The following is a 20,825-nucleotide window of genomic DNA, read 5'->3' on the forward strand; positions in this document are numbered from 1 at the left end:
ATTTGCAATTTGTAAATCTGCATCTTTTCTATAACATTGGGCTACATACTTTCAAAGTCATGAAGCTAGCACTTGTATTTTCATGAACATTGTTCTTCAAAACAGCTATCTTTGAGTACATTTTGATCCCGTCCATACTTGTAAATAAATATGTTTATCTGCCACTACGACATTATTGCTGTCGTGCTCAACTCATAGAATACTTATGTAAACTCTTTAAATGTTATTGAATTATATACAATGTAGCTCTCATAGTGATAGATTAGGTTTTGAATTACCTTGACGAAAAATGTCAGTTATGGAAATTATATATTTATTTATAATGTATATATATATATATATATATATATTGGAAATGACACCAAACATGATCAAATTTTAATCTTATTCATAATTAATGTAAACAAATTGCTTGTATCTTGTATGGGTAGTGTATTCATGCACTAACACTGATATGTCAAATTACAAATTAATTATAAGGAAGTTTTCAAGACGCTAGTTATTCCACAACATGCAATATCTTGTGTCCTTAATAAGCATGATTTATAATATTATTCAGCAACCAATATGAAGTTGTGATACCATCTCATTCTTACAAATAGCATGCAATTTTCAAGATCCGCGGATCAACCAATGTAAAGATGTAATTTCATGTAATTCATATAAGTTGACCTATTTCACTATAACGATGAGTACACAATGAATGATATCATAAATTATTGTTCCGTCTGCCGATCGGGCCAGCTGGAATTTTAATTCCTATCAGAGACAGATTGAAGCATGAACTGTCGACCCTCAAGAACTGGGTCAACAACCATAACTAGTGTCAGCAAGAAAAATACATTATAAATCTGCGTAATGTATGAACCATATATTTTAGCGTGTCGTGATTAGTGAGTGTTTTTACATTAGAGGTTTCAGTCTGAGTTTGAGTACGAGTTTGAACTTATATGAATTACGAAGTATGAACTTATATTTGTTTCAAATAAACTTCACTTAAACATAAATTCACGTGTATATGGACCTTTTTATCATAACGCTCATTATGGACAAAAGGATCTTTAAAGAATGCATCAAAATCTAAAAGTTAATACTTCTAAGCCAAACTCAGAATTAAAATCGACTCAAGAATGTGAGTTTATAGATGAGAGTGAGTGGAATGAACACTTTTTAATTGCCTTTAAAATTAACTGTTTCCTAAACTTAGATGGTTTCAGACTAAAATAATGAATAGAGTTTTATCAACAAATATACATTTGAAAATTTTTGGAAAAGTCACAACAAGCATGTCCTTTTTATGTAACTGCTCACTAGAGACTTTATCTCATCATTTTTAGAACTTAAAATGAGTTATTACATTCTAGTTATTACATTCTAGTTTGTTGGTAAGGAGTAAGTGTAATCATCTACACAGTTTTCGAGATTCAGAAAGAGAATTTATTCTTAGTATAATAGACAAAAGTAAAACAGATAGAGTGATCGATATCTTTTTGTTGCAACTGAAATTGAATATCTAGTTATGTTTGATTTAGATATGAAACTCATAACATCACCCATTTAGAAAAAGAAATGAAGTTTTATTATATGTCAGAAAATTATTAAACATATATCAATTGTACAAGGAAAAAGTCTGATGACAAATGGCAACTATACCATCTCTTTGAATGATTCGTACTTTATTTGCAAACACAAAATCACAGCTGCAATTTTAAATAAGCCTTCATATGCCCATATATGTAACTAAACATGCATGTACTGATGGATGTATGACCACATTGATTTTATAGTTGGGTTTATTAGAAAGGAAACGAAACAATATTGTAGTTGTACATACATCTTGGTTGTATATAAATGTAAGAAGTCGAGTAATATCTTCAAATGTGTTAATGCAGTAAATTATTAAAGGACTATGTCTCCTAATTTATGTTTATACTTTTAGGAGGCTGGTAATGTGTGTGTGTGTGTGTGTGTGTGTGTGTGTGTAAACTTGTTTTGATTTTCAACGCAGCTTTAACAATTTGAGTCATTTCGCTACTATGTCTGCAGTGTGTCAGTTGATAGCAATGCCTTACACTGGGTCATCATGCGGCAGACATGTATCATGATCTCCCACCCAGTCACATTATCCTGACACCAGACCAAGCACTAACCTTGTAATGCTGAGTCCAAAGCGAGGCAGCATCTAGTACCATTTTTATAAATCTTTGGTATGACTCGACTGGGGTTCAAACCAGTGACCTCCTGGATTCAATGCGGATGTTCTAACCACCTAGGCCACCTCAGAGGTGATTGCTAATAAGAGAAATTATTAATTCAAAATGATAGCAGAATACAAATATTGTCAAATAAATAAAGAAAATAGTTGTGTGGCGTTTGGTAGGGTTAGGGTGGCGTACTCCCAATATATTATCTAAATTACTATGAAAGTCCCACCCAAGCGTTTGGTATGGTTGGGATGGCGTACTCCCAATATATTATTTAAATTACTATGGAAGTCCCACCCAGAAATGCCGATAGTTATATTATTTAGAACACAAAGGTAAAATTCAAAGGAAGAACAATTTAATACAATTCAATATTCAAATGATAATAATTTTCCAATCACTCTTCTTCCTCTCGACCAAGTGATAGCCTATTGCATCCTGTGATTTATAGTGTGAGATCGCTTTTCCACCTGTCCTTGTTTTCTATTCATCTGTATCTCTCCTATCCCGCCAATTTCTTCTTTCCTTCCAACTTCCCTCCTAAGTCCTTCTCATTGACTGATCCTTCTCCAATTTCTCCTCCTCGACTCCTTTTCCTCCTCCTCCTTGACTCTGCTCTCTGACTAGCCTTCGATTCACAATCGACTTCTTCACTAGTCTCTATTCTGTTTCTCTCCTAGAAACTCGGGACTAAACCACACCGGAAGTCTGTCCCCTAAAAACTTCATGTGAAAACACTAGGATGTTTGCATATTTCTTTAGCCATCTCGTCTTACACTAAACCAACAATCAATTATCAGATAAAGGCTATTACATTTTTCGGTCACGCATTCGTACACATCGAAATGTCCATACGCTCTTGTATGGTAAACAACGTCTTAATAAAAGCACGGTATCGACTACTTCTCATACAGACATCAATAAAATTGCGTCACATCCGTATATATATTCTTAATCTCATTATACTGAAAAGCAGCACATCATTCAGACGCATCTCTGTACATTACACTCCCACAAGTGTAAACAAATATTCAAATATCCATATTAACTAATTTTACACACTGCAACCATTTTCCAAAGTTACAATTCAATTCAACAGTAGCAAAATCTAGAATATCACTTGAATAAATGCACTAGTTTGCTGCTAATTAACCAAATAGCGAATTACAATATTACTTCTAACTACGAGCTAGCAATATACATAATTCTTTACATAATCATAGCTCATTTCTCAAATACGCGTGTAAATTAAACACTACAAAGGTAATTATACGTAAAAACGATTCTAGTAATGAAGTATACATAATGCACATAATTATAATTATAATGCCGTAATATTCTGCAGCAATCGAGCAAATGACTCACTGACCTTTACGAAGCTTTGTCTTTCCTTAGAATTTCCTAAGTTTTCCCGCCAATTCACAATGACTGGGGTTTCTGGTCTAAACTACTCAGTTAAATTCGGGTTGAAATGGTGATCACACCCTCTCTCAATTCCGATTAGATATCGACTCTAAACTGTTCTATTTAATTTAGCAGGCAAGGATCCGGCTGTCTGTCAACGTGGTGAGATCTACGACGCCAATAAGGGTCCTTTGTTCTTGACTTACGTAATCTGTATACCCGGTAGTGGCCGTTAAACCAGTTCATCTCTTCTTCTCATGCCCTTTCCACCATGCTGTGTTGATACTCTTTTACCTTTTGATGGTATGATATTACCTGTTCAATAAAATGTGCAACTTTACTACAGATAAATCTGATCGGAACACGCCAGCATACAGCTTATACACTGGTATTTGGTAACAGTCATATGTAGCCACGAAATTCAAAATAGCCACAGAATATAATCACGTGGATTTACAAGTTGTTAAACATAGGAATTGATACAGAGATATTCTTTGCATATCACCAAACGTACCATTCAACCTATGTTAGCTCAAGAAACGCGAGAAACACTAAAAGTGTTGTGTCTGCAATATATTCCGACGTGTTGCGGACAGTTGAGTCTGCAAAAACTAATTGATTTAACGAATATGAGACATGAACCATCAGAGCGCCTATCAGTATCAACGCGGATTTTGGGTTGGGGGCTGACTAATGGGACTAAACACAGAAGCAGTATCTATTATTTTCTTCAGTTTAGACCTAACGTAGAAATATGGAGTTTATGCTTTGGAAAATAGTACCCCGTTTTAATCAATGCAGCTATACCCAACACATTCAAATAGAAAGGCTACATAGACATCCTTTGATTATAAGGTTTGTATCATCTTATGAGTATAATTATATTTCATTGTCTCTGATTTCTCTACAACTCCGTGTGTCTAGGGCGTCATTCTCTCCCTATATATTAATGGCATTTACCGTGTTACAATCGCGTGTAAAATGACCTAATACAGCATGGTTATGTTCACCTTTCCCTGTGCACTCGAAATTATTAAACCATTAGCAGGAAGTTTTATCGACCTAGTTAACATGAACTTGAAACTATCATATGAACTGCATCACTTGTTTTTGCCGTATATTGTCATATTATTATAGATTACTGCATTTGTAATTGAACACATCAAACTATAAATGAGGTCTTACTTTTGTTATACTGCACGACCTTGGGAGTGCACCAATAGTCCCCAAGAAAACGAGTCTCCAATATTAAACCAGTCACCTTTTCATTATATATTCTACTACTTAAGGCTTACTAATAAGGTAATGTAGTACAAGAAACAAAGTGAATTAACGCTGTATTTCAAACTAAATACTCAACCGTAGATTCATCAATACACGGTAACAATATTAATGCGCATTTAGCACAGCCTAGCGACCGTTGAAATTCGTCGCGTGCTCTATATTACATTTTTGTTTGTAAATGTTAGTTTTGTCCTACTAAAAATTGAAATTTAGAGTCATATTTTGAATGAAATCGCATTGAAAAACTGTTCCAGTTGTTTTGATTTTGCGGAATAGGATTAACAATGAATCGGTTTATTATGTCGATGAGAATGCATCACGTGTTTTCTTTTTACTTCCTTATTATTCTAAACATAATACGTACATGAGTTTCCGCTGGAGATTTGTCAGCATTCTTGCACACATTTGTCGGTAAATGATTTCAGTTTGCGGGTCCTTTGTTCATTTGTTCTCAGCACTGGAATGAAGGATTCGGTGAAGTCACCTAAAGAATATGTAAGTAATTTGAAACTTGTATAACGCCTTAGTGAAATCGAGGCAAAGTGACTGACTTACACGCAGTGAAAATCTAGTAACTGTTTGCTAGTGTGCATTGACCTATTCAGTAATAATTTTCAGATTAATATGGAAGTTTACAAATATGCACTAGACTTTAACTTATAGAAGACTGTTCTTTCTACACACACGCGCGCGCGCACACACACACACACACACACACACACACACACACACAACAGCCTTCACATCCATGAATATACTTAATTGTCCATAAAATTTATGTATCTAGGCCAAATAAGCTTGAAAATTATTTATTCATGCATTGACAATTATGATAATTCTATGCATGTGCAAAAAATAGCTTCAGTGGTGTTCGACATTTCTCTGCCTTTGGTGTCCGGATATTGTTAGTGGGACATGACGCTACATGTATGCAGCATGATGCCCCAGTGCTAGACATCACTATAAACTGCCAAAATTTCAGACATCGAAGAGATATTACTCAAATTATTAAAGCTACGTTAAAAGTGTATTTTTACAAACACACGTTCCTTTGAAATCTTTCTAGACTGTACTTCTCTCATGCCTTTCGATAGGCTGACCATTTGATTTGATATGCCCTTATTTAGTACGTCTAATATAGTTACAATTAACCATCTTTTAGTGAACTCTGTAGAACAATAAAAGATCAAGTCATAATGCACTAGTTTCCGGTTCCTGACAATGTTTCGAACCATGATTACCACTAACCCATTCAGCTAAAACGTATGTTTCAGCAAGCTGTCAAATCATTTTTAAATCAATCAATAAGTACGAATTCGGCGAGGCTGTCAGCATGTCGTTCTAATTTATTTTCTAGTTTAGTATTGCCGTTTTCAACAATACTGGTATGGAGATAAGTTAATACACAGAACAAAAGTAGATGTTAAATAGTACAGAGTACAGCCCAAGTACATGCATATCCTGGATTGCGATTTATTTATTTTCGTGAACGGAACTCGTTTGTGTTATGTTGTTATGCAACATATCATGCATTTTCACTGACATTTTGCATTAATAAAGGCAGAGTATATTTAAACAATGAATGTATGAGAGTGCAAAAAATGAACATTGTGCATTTTGAACGGACTAGTGACAGAGAACATCATTTCAAATTCAATAGTGTAAAATGTCTAGATTTCCAAATCTAATTAGTACAAAGTATACATGTTGCTGATGAGTGTTTTAAAGCTAATAGTTTGCGTTCACTGATCAAATGCATATGTACAACTGTATCTCTGTCCCTTTGTAAGTACAGCTGAAATATAGAGAAATGTATCGCCATGATCTGTTTGACACAGAGTGGGTCTCCCTATCAGACCTAGCAAAATGTGTTACTAGGTCTGATGGAAGTATCAACAAATATTTTTGAGCACCACGTTCATTGTAAACAATGTGTAATTGATACACTACAATATATTTGAAGTTTCCTCGTTTCCATGATGGTACAATACTATCCTGTATCTTTTGGGTGACCTTCATTGATATTTTTAAGTTTCAACATTAACAATATCGATCCCATAATGCCATTTGGACACCGTCAAAAGAATGTCCATAACATAGGTCAGCCATCTGGAATTGAAAATATGTACACAGTGTTTTTATGATATATGTCATAGTGAGATATTGAAATATAGCAGTGGAAGAAAAATTATATTGACAAAGCGACGATACCACTTTTAACATCAAAGTGGTGATATGACTTTCGGATCTAGTTTCTTTTTCCATTCGTAGCTATAATTGCCCTTATGTATGCTATTCAAACTTTTATTTCCATATTTGCGCTTAATTATTTATTTTCTTCTTTCGTTCATCTTCCCCTCTTAACCTTCCTTTCTTCCAATCAGGTTGAGTAAATCTTAATAGGTGTCAAACCTATTGACCCTCTATAGTATAATTTTATGTAATCAATAATATTGACCCTCTATAGCATAATTTTATGTAATCAGTAATATTGACCCTCTATAGTATAACTTTATGCAATCGATAATATTGACCCTCTATGATATACATTTATATAATCAATAATATTGACCCTCTATAGTATAATTTTATGTAATCAATAATATTGACCCTCTATAATATACATTTATGTAAACAATAATATTGACCACCTATGATATACATTTATGTAATCAATAATATTGACCCTCTATGATATACATTTATATAATCAATAATATTGACCCTCTATAGTATAATTTTATGTAATCAATAATATTGACCCTCTAGAGTATAATTGTATGTAATGAATAATATTGACCCTCTATAATATACATTTATGTAATTAATAATATTGACCCTCTATAATATAATTTTATGTAATCAATATTATTGACCCTCTATAGTATAATTTTATGTAATCAAAAATATTCACCCTCTAAAATATACATTTATGAAATCAATTATATTGACCCTCCATGGTATACATTTATGTAATCAATAATATTGACCCTCCATGATATACATTTATGTAATCAATGACATTGACCCTCTATGATATATATTTATGTAATCAATAATATTGACCCTCTATGATATACATGTATTTAAACAATAGTATTGACCCTCTATAATATACATTGATGTGATCAATAATATTGACCCTCTATAATATACATTTATTTCATCAATAATATTGACCCTCTATAATATAATTTTATGTAATCAAAAATATTGTCCCTCTATAATATACATTTATGTAATCAATAATATTGACTCTCTATAATATAATTTTATGTAACCAGAAATATTGTCCCTCTATAATATACATTTATGTAATCAATAATACTGACCCTCTATAATATACATTTATGTAATCAATAATATTGACCCTCTGTAATATACATTTATGTAATCAATAAGATGTTGTCATTAAGATGGCCTAAAATTCAGTCCCCCAACCCCCCAACAAATTACAATAGGCTTAAGCTAAATACCTTCCTTATAGTCAGTTTTCCACATGAATCATGCAAGTTGTCACGAATGAACATACATGACATGTTAATATTCGATATTCTGTCTCTCATATACAATATCGTACACCTGTTACAGTCAGTGACAAACGGTAAACATCGTTTGAAAAAATGAAACACGTGATAACACATATTAATAAAATTGTTAAGTAGGACGTTTTAGTGACATCAGAATCATAATCATGTCCGAAAACAATGAATTAAATCAGGCATTGTTTAATGTTGCGCACAAGAAATGTGTTGACGAATATATATAAATCCTTTCATTTTCCTATGAAATCAGTCATTATTTTTTAATTGACCAATTTATACAATTTGAAGCATTATATGTACAATCTAAATTTGTAAATGTATATTGGTCACAAATTGTTGTAAAATTTCGGAACCTAATTTTATCGATGCGGTAAAGCAAATGTTAGTGTCACTGACAAAGAATGGCGAAACAAATCCATGCAAAAATCGAAGCTTTGCCTCACAAATGTACAATGAAAATATAGTATGTATGATGAATATTTGACACTTGAAGTAGAAATATTTTGTATTGACACTAGTATCGAAGTATGTCCACTTCACTCGAGAAAAAGTTCGTTGTATCTACACAAACAAATGTAATTATCATCCGTTTATCATTCTTACTATTAACAATTCTCTACCGAAGGCGAAACATTCGAGGCCTAAAAACAGAGACTCTTTCTAATTCACATGTCATGTATATTTGAATTAATTATATCTGATTTACTATATATTTATTTCAATTTAATTGTGCGTCAGTTTTATAAAAAGAAATATTTCATTACATGATATTGTAATGTAAATATATTCACTAGAGATGATACTATATTGGAAAATAGTTTGACCTTGACTGTTAATTTATAAACACCTGGTGTTGATCTAAATCCTGACCATGTTTCAGAATATGTTGCAACCTTCGTAAACAAGTTCTATTTCATTTTAAAATGATTGGTTGTTTCCAAGGTTATGATGGGACATTGTCTTTAAGATATAAACAATTTTTTTTATATTTTTATTTCTTAGAGTCAAAAGGATTGGTTCAGGGTCACACTGGGTACACGTGATCTGTAACAATTACTTGCTTCTATAAACTTCCCGAAGATGATCACGTGACCCTTGTTTACGTTTTAGAAAGACCATATAACCCATGTTTTGAAGAATTAATCTCAGTCGAAGCTAGGCTGTTAAACTGTTAGTTGTATATTGTCCTGTTCTGAGTTATTTCAAATTAATTGGATTCAAAAGGATTAATACTGTTCTTTTTCTGGAAAATACGTGTGCTCATGTAATATTGTGGAACAAGGATATATTTTTATATAAAAATTTATTTAGCTATCAGAAACCGGAGTGATATTGTTGTTTCTACATGGAACTGTAGACTTCAACACTGCAGATTCCAGCATACGTCATCGCCTTCTATCTTGAATTCTTCGTCGGGATTCGAAAGTGAAATCAGCAGAACATTTTGTTATCAGGACTTCAAAAATCGTATTCTTGGATAATTTTGGATTATTTTTCGATTTGCTTTCTATAAAACCGTAAGTTCATATTCTTTCATTTTTACAGAATTTTTCCAGAGATATAAATTATTGAATTTTTCAAAGCTTGTTGTTTTCACTCTTTCTTGTGTTACTGTTTATTTGAGCCAAAACAATTGACATAAGACACCATACTGATCATATTACTTGCGTAGATGTTTATCTTTAAAAATGCTTATACCAACCTACATATGAAATGACATTAGCAACATCATAGTATCACAAATAGGTAATGTAGATACGCTAAATGAAACCTAAATTTCCTAACTTGCTTAAAAATTCGACTTTCGGCCTGTCGAAGCTGGCTTTACTTGAAAAAGGACGGACCTACATCACGTTTCTACGTTGAAAATTAAAAGTACACAACATTCTACTGATGTTATTACCTCGCAAGAAGACTGAGCAATTCTAATTGTCATGAACATAAAGTAATTAGTACAGTTTCATCTAGACTTCAACATCTGGCTTATATGATAAAATATTGTCATCAGCATAAGTAGTCGTCACAGTTATATCTGGACTTCAAAATTTGGCTTATATAATAAATTATTGTCATCAGCATAAATAGTCGTTACAGTTTCATCTGGACTTCATGATTTGGCTTATCTAATAGCATATTTTCAACAGCATAAGTAGTCGTTACAGTTATATCTGGACTTCAACATTTGGCTTATCTAATAACATATATTCAACAGCATAAGTAGTCGTTACAGTTTCATCTGGACTTCAACACCTGGCTTATCTAATAAAATATTGTCATCAGCATTGGTAGTCGTTACATTTTCAATTGGACTTATTGATCTGGCTTATCTAATAACATATTGTTATCAGCATAAGTACTCGTTACAGTTTCACCAGGACTTGATGATTTGGCTTATCTAATAAAATATTGTCAGCAGCATAAGCTGTCGTTACAGTTTGATCTGGACTTAAACACTTGGCTTATCTAATAAAATATTTTCAACAACACTAGTATTCGTTACAGTTTCATTTCGACTTCAACACTTGGCTTATATAATAAAATATTGTCATCATCATAAGTAATCATTACAGTTTGTTCTGGTGTTCAACATTTGACTTGCCTAATAACATAGTATCATCAGCATAAGTAGCAGTTACACTAAGATCTGTGCTTCACCATTTGACTTATCTAAACAAATATTGTCTTCAGCATAAGTAGTCGTTCCAGTTTCATCTGGACTTCAACGCTTGGCTTATCTAATAAAATATTTTCAACAGCATAAGTAGTCGTTACAGTTTGATCTGGACTTTAACACGTGGCTTATCTAATAACATATTATCATCAGCATAAGTAGTCGTTACAGTTTGATCTGCACTTCAACATTTGGCTTATCTAATAAAATATTTTCATCAGCATAAGTAGTCATTGCAGTTTGATCTGGTCTTCAACATTTGGCTTATCTAATAAATTGTTGTCATCAGCATAAGCATTCGTTACAGTTTGATCTGCACTTCAACATTTGGCTTATCTAATAAAATATTGTCATCAGCATAAGTAGTCATTACAGTTTGATCTGGAATTCAACATTTGGCTTACCTAAAATAATTATTGACATCAGCATAAGTAGTCCTTACAGTTATATTTGGACCTCAACATTTGGCTTATATAATACATTATTGTCATCAGCATAAGTAGTGGTTACAGCTTGATCTGGACTGCAACATTTGGCTTATCTAAAAAAAATTTGACATCAGCATAAGAAGTCGTTACAGTTATATTTGGCTTATATAATACATTATTGTCATCAGCATAAATAGTCGTTACAGCTTGATCTGGACTTCAACATTTGGCTTATCTAATATAATGGTGTCATCAGCATAAGTAGTCGTTACAGTTTCATCTGGACTTCAACACTTTGGTTATCTGATAAAATATTTTCAACAGCATTAGTAGCTGTTACAATTTCATATTGACTTCAAAACTTTGCTTATATAATAAATCATCATCATAAGTAATCATTACAGCTTGATCTGGTGTTCAACATTTGGCTTGCCTAACAACATATTATCATGAATATAAGTAGTAGTTACACTTTGATCTGGACTTCATGATTTGGCTTATCTAATAAATTATTGTCATCAGCATAGGTAGTCGGTAAAGTTTAATCTGGACTTCAATTTTGGCTTATCTAATAACATATTTTCAACAGCATAAGTAGTCGTTACTGTTTCATCTGGACTTTAACATTTGGCTTATCTGATAAAATATTGTCATCAACATAAGTAGACGTTAAAGTTTGATCTAGACTTCACATTTGGCTTAAATAATTAATTATTGTCATCAACATAAGTAGTCGGTAAAGTTTCATCTGAACTTCAATTTGGCTTATCTAATAACATATTGTCATCAGCATACGTTCTCGTTAGTTTATCTGGACACATGATTTGGCTTATCTAATAAAATATTGTCAGCAGCATAAGTAGTCGTTACTGTTTGATCTTGACTTCAACCTTTGGCTCGTCTAATACAATATTGTCATCAGCTTATGTAATCGTTACAGTTTCATCTGGACTTTAACACTTGGCTTATCTAATAACATATTGTCATCAGCATAAGTAGTCGTTACAGCTTGATCTGGACTTCGACATTTGGCTTATATAATAAAATATTGTCATCAGCATAAGTAGTTATTACAGTTTGATCTGGATTTCAACATTTGGCTTTTCTAATAAATTATTGTCATCAGCATAAGTAGTCGTTACAGTTTGATCTAGGCTTCACATTTGGCTTAAATAATTAATTATTGTCATCAACATAAGTAGTCGGTAAAGTTTCATAACTTCAATTTGGCTTATCTAATAACATATTGTCATCAGTATACGTTCTCGTTAGAGTTTCATCTGGACACATGATTTGGCTTATCTAATAAAATATTGTCAGCAGCATAAGTAGTCGTTACTGTTTGATCTTGACCTCAACCTTTGGCTTGTCTAATACAATATTGTCATCAGCTTATGTAATCGTTACAGGTTCATCTGGACTTTAACACTTGGCTTATCTAATAACATATTGTCATCTGCATAAGTAGTCGTTACAGCTTGATCTGGACTTCGACATTTGGCTTATGTAATAAATCATTGTAATCAGCATATGCAGTCGGTAAAATTTCATCTGGACATCAATTTTGGCATATCTAATAACATACTGTCATCAGCATAAGTACTCGTAAGAGTTTCACTTGAACTTCATGATTTGGCTTATCTAATAAAATATTGTCAGCAGCATAAGTAGTCGTTACTGTTTGATGTGGACTTCAACGTCTCGCTTGTTTAATAAAATAGTGTCATCAGCATAAGTAGTCGTTACACTTTGATCTGGACTCCAACATTTGGCTTATCTATTAAAATATTGTTATCAGCTTGTGTAATCGTTCCAGTTTCATCTGGATTAGAACATTTGCCTTATCTAATAACATATTGTCATCAGCATAAGTAGTCGTTACAGCTTGATCTGGACTTCGACATTTGGTTTATATAATAAATTATTTTAATCAGCATATGTAGTCGGTAAGGTTTCATCTGGACTTCAATGTTGACATATCTAAAAACATACTGTCATCAGCATAAGTACTCGTTAGTGTTTCACGTGAACTTCATGATTTGGTTATGTAATAAAATAGTGTCATCAGCATAAGTTGTAGTTACAGTTTGATCTGGACTTCAACATTTGGCTTACCTTATAAATTATTCACATCAGCATTAGTAGTCGTTGCAGTTATATCTGGACTTCAACATTTGGCTTATATAATAAATAGCAGTTACACTTTCATCTGGACGTCATGATTTGGCTTATCTAATAAATTATTGTCATCAGCATAAGTAGTCGGTAAAGTTTCATTTCGGCTTCAGCACTTTGCTTTTATAATAAAATATTGTCATCATCATAAAAAATCATTACAGTTTGATCAGGTGTTCAACATTTGGCTTGCCTGATAACATATTATCATCAACATAAGTAGTAGTTACACTTTGATCTGGATTTCATGATTTGGCTTATCTAATAAATTATTGTCATCAGCATAAGTAGTCGGTAAAGTTTCATCTGGACTTCCATTTTGGCTTATCTAATAACATATTTTCAACAGCATAAGTAGTTGTTACAGTTTCATCTGGACTTTAACACTTGGCTTATCTAATAACATATTGTCATCAGCATAAGTAGTCGTTACAGTTTGATGTGCCCTTCAATATTTGGCTTATCTGATAAAATACTGTCATCAGCATAAGTAGTCATTACAGTTTGATTTGGATTTCAACATTTGGCTTATCTAATAAATTAATGTCACCAGCATAAGTAGTCGTTACAGTTATGTCTGGACTTCAACATATGGCTTATCTAATAAATTGTTGTCATCAGTATAAGTAGTCGTTACAGTTTGATCTGGACTTCACATGTGGCTTATATAATAAATTATTGTCATCAGCATAAGTAGTGGATAAAGTTTCATCTGGACTTCAATTTGGCTTATCTAATAACATATTGTCATCAGCATAAGTACTCGTTACAGTTTCTTTTGGACCTCATGATCTGGCTTTTCTAATAAAATATTGTCAGCAGCATAAGTGGACGTTACCGTTTCATCTGGACTTCAACATTTGGCTTGTCTAATAAAATAGTGTCATCAGCATAGGAAGTCGGTAAAGGTTCATCTGGACTATAATTTTGGCTTATCTAATAACATATTTTCAACAGCATAAGTAGTGGTTACAGTTTCATCTGGACTTTAACACCTGGCTTATCTAAAAACATATTGTCATCAGCATAAGTCGTCGTTACAGTTTGATCTGGACTTCAACACTTGGCTTATCTAATAACATATTGTAATCACCTTAAGTAGTCTTCACAGTTTGATCCGAACTTCAACGTTTGGCTTATCTGATACAATATTGTCATCAGCATAAGTAGTCATTACAGTCTGATCTGGACTTCAATATTTGGCTTATCTGATAAATAATTGACATCAGCATAAGTAATCGTTACAGTTATATCTTGACTTCAACATTTGGTTTATATAATTCATTATTGTCATCAGCATAAGTAGTCGTTACAGCTTGATCTGGACATCGACATTTGGCTTATATAATAAATTATTGTCGTCAGCATATGTAGCCGGTAAAGTTTCATCTATACTTCAATTCTGGCTTTTGTAATAACATATTGTCATCAGCACAAGTACTCGTTAGAGTTTCCCCTGGACTTCATGATTTGACTTATCTAATAATATATTGTCAGCAGTATAAGTAGTCGTTACAGTTTGATCTGTACGTCAACGTTTCGCTTGTCTAATAAAATAGTGTCATTAGCATAAGTAGTCGTTACAGTTTCATCTGGACTTGAACACTTTGCTTATCTGATAAAATATTTTCGTCAGCATTAGTAGTCGTTTCAGTTACATTCCGACTTCAACACTTGGCTTTTATAATAAAATATTGTCATCATCATAAGTAATCATTACAGTTTGATCTGGTGTTCAAGATTTGGCTTATCTAATATAATAGTGTCATCAGCATAAGTAGTCGTTACAGTTTCATCTGGACTTCAACACTTTGCTTATCTGATGAAATATTTTCTACAGCATTAGTAGTCGTTACAGTTTGATTTTGACTTCACCACTTGGCTTTTATAATAAAATATTGTCATCATCATAAATAATCATTACAGTTTGATCAGGTGTTCAACATTTGGCTTGCCTACTAACATATTATCATCAGCATAAGTAGTAGTTACACTTTGATCTGGACTTCATGATTTGGCTTTTCTAATAAATCATTTTCATCAGCATAAGTAGTCGGTAAAGTTTCATCTGGACTTTAAGACTTGGCTTATCCAATAACATATTGTCATCACCATAAGTAATCGTTACAGTTTGATCTGGACTTCAACATTTGGCTTATCTAATAAAGTTTTGCCATCAGCATAAGTAGTCATTACAGCTTGATCTGGATTTCAACATTTGGCTTATCTAATAATATATTGTCATCAGCATAAGCAGTCGTTAGAGTTATATCTGGACTTCAACATTTGGCTTATCTAATAAATTATTGTCATCAGCATAAATAGTCGTTACAGTTTGATCTGGACTTTTTCATATTTGGCTTATATAATAAATTATTGTCATCAGCATAAGTAGCCGGTAAAGTTTCATCTGGACTTCAATTTGGCTTTTCTAATTACATATTGTCATCAGCATAAGTACTCGTTACAGTTTCATCTGGACTTCATGATTTGGCTTATCTAATAAAATTGTGTCATCAGCATAAGTAGTCGTTACACTTTGATCTGGTCTCCAACATTTGGCTTCTCTAATAAAATATTGTCATCAGCTTATGTAATCGTTACAGTTTCATCTGGAATTTAACACTTGGCTTATCTATTAAAATATTGTCATAAGCATGAGTAGTCGTTACAGTTTGATCTGCACTTCAACACTTGGCTCATCTACTCACATATTGTCATCAGCATAAGTAGTCGTTACAACTTGATCTGGACTTCGACATTTGGCTTATATAATAAATTATTGTAATTGGCATATGTAGTCGGTAAAGGTTCATCTGGAGTTCAACACTTTGCTTATCTGATAAAATATTTTCAACAGCATTAGTAGTCGTTACAATTTCATTTCGAGTTCAACACTTGGCTTATATAATAAAATATTGTCATCATCATGAGTAACCATTACAGTTTGATCTGGTGTTCAACGTTTGGCTTGCCTACTAACATATTATCATCAGCAAAAGTAGCAGTTACACTTTCATCTGGACTGCACCATTTGGCTTATCTAAAAAAACATTGTCATCAGCCTAAGTATTCATTACAGTTTGATCTGGACTTCAACATTTGGCTTATCTAATAAATTATTGACATCAGCATAAGTAGTCGTTACAGTTATATTTGGCTTATATAATACATTATTGTCATCAGCATAAGTTGTTTTTACAGCTTGATCTGGACTTCGACATTTGCCTTATATAATAAATTATTGTAATCAGCATATGTTGTCGGTAAAGTTTCATCTGGACTTCAATTTTGGCTTATCTAATAACATATTGTCATCAGCATAAGTACTCGTTAGAATTTCACCTGGACTTCATGATTTAGCTTAACTAATAATATATTGTCAGCAGCAGAAGTAGTCGTTACAGTTTGATCTGGACTTCAACATTTGGCTTATCTAATATAATAGTGTCATCATCATAAGGTGTCGTTAGAGTTTCATTTCGACTTCAAGACTTTGCTTATCTGATAAAATATTTTCTATAGCATTAGTAGTCGTTATAGTTTCATTTCGACTTCAACATTTGGCTTTTATAATAAAATATTGTCATCATCATAAATAATCATTACAGTTTGATCTGGTGTTCAATATTTGGCTTGCCTAATAACATATTATCATCAGCATAAGTAGTAATTGCACTTTGATCTGGACTTCATTATCTAGCTTATCAAATAAATTATTGTCATCAGCATAAGTAGTCGGTAAAGTTTAATGTGGACTTCAATTTTGGCTTATCTAATAACATATTTTCAACAGCATAAGTAGTCATTACAGTTTGATCTGGACTTCAACATTTGGCTTATCTAATAAATTAGTGTCATCAGCATAAGTAGTCGTTACAGTGTGATCTGGACTTCACATTTGGCTTATGTAATAATATATTGTCATCAACATAAGTAGTCGGTAAAGTTTCATCTTTACTTCAATTTGGCTTATCTAATAACATATTGTCATCAGCATAAGTACTCGTTAGAGTTTCATCTGGACAAATGATTTGGCTTATCTAATAAAATATTGTCAGCAGCATAAGTAGTCGTTACTGTTTGATCTGGACTTCAACGTTTGGCTTGTCTAATAAAATATTGTCAACAGCTTATGTAATCCTTCCAGTTTCATCTGGACTTTAACACTTGGCTTATCTAATAAAATATTGTCAGCAGCATAAGTAGTCGTTACTGTTTGATCTGGACTTCAACGTTTGGCTTGTCTAATAAAATATTGTCAACAGCTTATGTAATCCTTCCAGTTTCATCTGGACTTTAACACTTGGCTTATCTAATAAAATATTGTCAGCAGCATAAGTAGTCGTTACTGTTTGATCTGGACTTCAACGTTTCGCTTGTCTAATAAAATAGTGTCATCAGCATAAGTAGTCGTTACAGTTATATATGGACTTCAACATTTGGCTTATATAATACATTATTGTCATCAGCATAAGTAGTCGTTACAGCTTGATCTCGAATTCGACATCTGGCTTATATAATAAATTATTGTCATCAGCATATGTAGTCGGTAAAGTTTCATCTGGCCTTCCATTTTTGCTTATCTAATAACACATTGTCATCAGCATAAGTAGTCGTTACAGTTTCACCTGGACTTCATGATTTGGCTTATCTAATAATATATTGTCAGCAGCATAAGTAGTCGTTACAGTTTGATCCGGACGTCAACATTTGGCTTATCTAATAAAATAGTGTTATCAGCATAAGTAGTCGTTACACTTTGATCTGGACTCCAACATTTGGCTTATCTAAGAAAATATTGTCATCAGCTTATGTAATCGTTACAGTTTCATCTGGACTTTAACACTTCGCTTATCTAATAACATATTGTCATAAGCATAAGTAGTCGTTATAGTTTCATCTGGACTTCAACATTTGGCTTTTCTAATAAAATATTAGCTGCTTCATTAATATCGGTCCAAGCACGATATACATGTAAGGTAAATTCAGATAGATCATTCCAGAAAGTTACAATGCAATGGATGAAAGATATTCCTCTTCATTTACACTTCTTTTCGAAACGAAATAGTTTGAACAAGAAGAACCCTGCTGGATTGAAATTGTAGATCTTCTAAATAAATAAAGTGTCATATTCACATGTCTTTCTGACTTTGTACGTCCACTTATTTTAGTAAGCCGTCGTATAAAGTACCGCATATCGTTTTGCACAGTGTCATCATTGGAAATGTTATTTTTCAAACACAGTTTTTCACTATCATTGATGTGAAAACAATAATTGTTTGATATTTTGAAAGGTCCATAGAACGACATAATATATGTGTCCGTCTACTCCATTTTAATCAGACTGGAACAACATCGTGTCTTTAATAGAACTTGGCATTCTTGTACAAACTTTAAATATAATTCAGTATTTTCCTCTTAATATTACTTTAACCGTAATTGGTTAAAAAACAATTCTATTACATAGAACAAGCTTTCCGTTAATTGATAATATTTAGCCAATGAATGAACAGTATAAGGTATTCTGTTATACAAAAATGTAGTCATTTTAATTCGAAAATGTTATCAATGGTAGTATAACATTTCTTTGAGTATCCTGTCCTTGACATTACAGACGATTATCTTCATCGTGATGATTTAATCTGTTACTTTTAAATGGAGATAGTTTTCCAGATAGGTGAGGATGATTATTTTCTTGCAATAATCATGGTTATAAGAATCACCATCATAGGACAGATAATGTCTGTGGACCAACTCCTAGGAATAATCCCGCTGTGAAACGTTATTCTGAAATGTTTTACAGAAATCAAGAAAACTTTACTTTTATCACCAACGTATGGTTTAATGTCTTATGTTACGTGTTTAGGTTCGAATAAACAGTAACACAATAAAGAGTGAAAATGACAAGGTTTTAAAAATATAATAATTTGTTTCCCTGGTAAAATACTGTAAAAATGAAAAAAATATGAGAACTTACGGTTTTAAGTATCAAATCCCAAAATAATCCAAGTCGAATCCACGAATAGAATTTTAAAAGTCCTAATAATAAAATGTTTTTTACTGTGTTGAATTATACAGTTCCTTGTAGAAACACAATAATTCATCTTCCGGTCTTGAAAATCCAAATAAAAGTTTCAAGAATTGTCTCTGTTAAAGAACTTTGTATGAGCACAAAATATTTCCGAAGAAACGAATTAATCTTTTAGAATCCGAAAAATTAAATAAAACTCAAAAACTCAAAACTCCAATAGTGATCACTGGTTTAGATCTCTCACTCTCTAAACATCACTATTGATACTAAGTATTTCGCAATTTCGGAAATGCCTAATAGAGGTTCACGTGATCATGTTTACATATAAAAATTTCGTAGCTCCTAAGGATGTCCGGGAATGAATCAACATAATGATCTATCATAGACTGCAACGTTAATACACATGATCAGAGACAATATTTAAATGTGTGATGTCTCTGCATTTAGTTTGCCAATAATTTTAGAGGTTCCTTAGGGTCGACAATAAATCCTAGTGTTAATTTGGCATAACTCTAATATGAAATGTTTAAATTTTAAAATACTACATAATTCGAATTGCAGCAATCTACTCCTGAAACGTTTATTTTCAATAGAGCAATACCCGTCGATAGGCGTATATTGACCTAACCTTGCAAACATGGATAAGTTTGTTTCAACCGGAACAGACTACTTCTATTCCTTTGTAAATGGCTGTCATGTAATTACAGTGCTACTTCATGCAATATCACGAGACTTTATATTACGTAAGATGTACATTCATTCTCTCCTTCGTCCGAAATGAGTCGTTTAGTTTTTATGCTATGTAGATCCTGAGATCCAATGCATTTATCGACCCTTTGTTCTTTTAGAATAATAACACAGAAAGAATGCTATTAGCAAATGCTTGAAAATCTAACGTAACAAAGTATGTGTACGTGGCATTCAAATAAAGTAGTTATTCTCCAAGTAAGTTATCGTAAACAGTAACGTTGTCTATTTCCTCATGAAAACCCCTAGATAAAGCAAATTAAGTGTTATAAAGAGACTATTTGAGAAGAAATGAATTCATGCAGCTATTGTCACTGTTCAAACTATAAAACT

The 20,825-nt window shown here is 32.5% G+C and overlaps 1 protein-coding gene across 4 annotated transcripts in view; it reads left to right on the top strand.

The window, feature by feature from the left end:
• The first annotated feature begins 5,277 nt into the window (after positions 1 to 5,277).
• The window catches only part of LOC149794659 (dopamine receptor 1-like), a 119,736-nt gene continuing 104,188 nt past the window's right edge, over positions 5,278 to 20,825 (top strand). For 2 of the 4 annotated variants that reach the window (XM_089964269.1, XM_089964260.1), the window contains exon 1: positions 5,278 to 5,387. The gene's annotated coding sequence lies outside the window, so the exon portion shown is untranslated. The remainder of the gene's footprint in view (positions 5,388 to 20,825) is intronic. The other 2 variants (XM_089964267.1, XM_089964259.1) reach the window with 1 other exon arrangement.

Source organism: Sinohyriopsis cumingii, chromosome 7 (assembly GCF_028554795.1).
Source record: "Sinohyriopsis cumingii isolate HCF-2022 chromosome 7, ASM2855479v2, whole genome shotgun sequence".
Taxonomy (NCBI): Eukaryota; Metazoa; Mollusca; class Bivalvia; order Unionida; family Unionidae; genus Sinohyriopsis; species Sinohyriopsis cumingii.